Source organism: Sorex araneus, chromosome 6 (assembly GCF_027595985.1).
Source record: "Sorex araneus isolate mSorAra2 chromosome 6, mSorAra2.pri, whole genome shotgun sequence".
In the NCBI taxonomy this organism is placed as follows: domain Eukaryota; kingdom Metazoa; phylum Chordata; class Mammalia; order Eulipotyphla; family Soricidae; genus Sorex; species Sorex araneus.
Genome location: NC_073307.1, coordinates 98,982,566 through 98,984,162, shown reverse-complemented (window position 1 = coordinate 98,984,162; position 1,597 = coordinate 98,982,566).

The window sequence follows — 1,597 nt, the reverse complement described above, 5'->3', positions numbered from 1 at the left end:
CCAGGGGAGAGGGGCCCAGATGCCCGGCTGGCCCGTGGGCCCCCCGCCCCCCACCCCCCTCCCCCCCGAGTCCCATAAAGACACAGACGAAGCGGGCGCCTCAGCCAAAACAGCCATGTGCGGAGCCGCACACACACAAAGCCCTTATTTATTTATTTAGTTCACACACTCAGATAAGGAGCCGCCTTTTGTGCCCATAATTCCACACACCCCAGAGAGGGGGCCCAGCGCCCTGCTCCCCGCACGCAGCCCGGCCCGGACAGCCCTCCCGGCCCGGCCCGCGGCACCCCCTCGCCTGGCATTTCCATATTTAAATTGGGCAGCGTCTGATTAATTAAGAAGGAAAAAGGCAAAAAAAAAAAAAAAAAGGAAGACCAGGCCTGGGGGTGGGGAGCCGGCCGGCCGGGCTGGTCAGGGACGTGCCAAGGTGCCCATGGCCGCTTAACCCCTCCCGTGCTGGCGCGCGGCCCCGGGGGGCCCGGGACCACCCCCACCCAGAGCCCCCTAGCTCACCTTCTTCCTGGGCACTCATGGGCACGGGAGCCAGAGAGGACGCTCAGGGCACCCGGCTGCTCGCAGGGCTGGGCCCAGGGGGGAGACGGCCCAGGCAGCGCTGGCCCGGCCTCCGTCAGCCTCAGACCCCCGTCCCCGCCCACAGAGGAGACCCCCCACTCCCGCCCACAGAGGAAGAGACCCCCCACCCGGGGCCGCTCGCTCGATGCCACACGCCCCCCCCTTTCTGGGCCTGCTCGCAGCACCATGTGAGGGGCGGGCCAGGAGGCCGCAGCCCCCCGTGGAGAAGGTGAGGGGAGCACCGGGCTGGCCCCCCACCCGGGCGGGAGCCCCAGAGCCCTGGGTTCAGAGTGCAGACCTCTGCCCACTACCGGTCCTCCACAGCCGGTGGTCCGGCTCTCTGGGCCTCAGTTTGCCCCCCTGGAAAATGGGGTGGTGGCCAGACGCAGGATGGCTGCTCCGTGCCTGCAGTGAGGCCTCTGCGGGGAGGCCCGGGGGTGGGGGCAGCACCATCGCGCCTGGCTGTGGCGAGGCCCGAGGCCAGTGAGCCGCTCTGGGCGCCATCTGGGGGGCCCTGGAGAGGGCTGACGAGTGTTTCTGGGCCACCCCGACGGGGCCCAGACTTACTCCTGGCTCTGAGCTCAGGGGTGGCTCCTGGCAGGGCTCGGGGACCCTGTGGGGTGCTGGGGATCGAACCTGGGTGGGCTGCGTGCAAGGCAAGCACCCCTCCCCCACACCCCGTGCTATTGGTCTGGCCTCACCTCCCACGTTATCAGGATCGGGACAGCGGGCGCGGAGTGGGCAGAGGGCCGGGCACCCCTAAGTAGACGGTGTCAGTCCCCAGAGCCAATGGGGGCTTTGCCAGACCGCCTATGTGTACCCCTCACCCGGCCCACGGCAGACACCAGGTGGAAGGATTTCAGGTGTGGGGGGGGCGCGGGAGTGGGGGCCGCCGGGACACAGCCGGCTCAGAGACCCCGCGAGCCCTGACTGCTGTGTGACTCTGGGGAAGTCAGCGCACCTCTCTGAGCCTGTTCTTCCTGAGACACCCACCTGCCGGCGGCCACCCCTGCTCTGTCCTGGC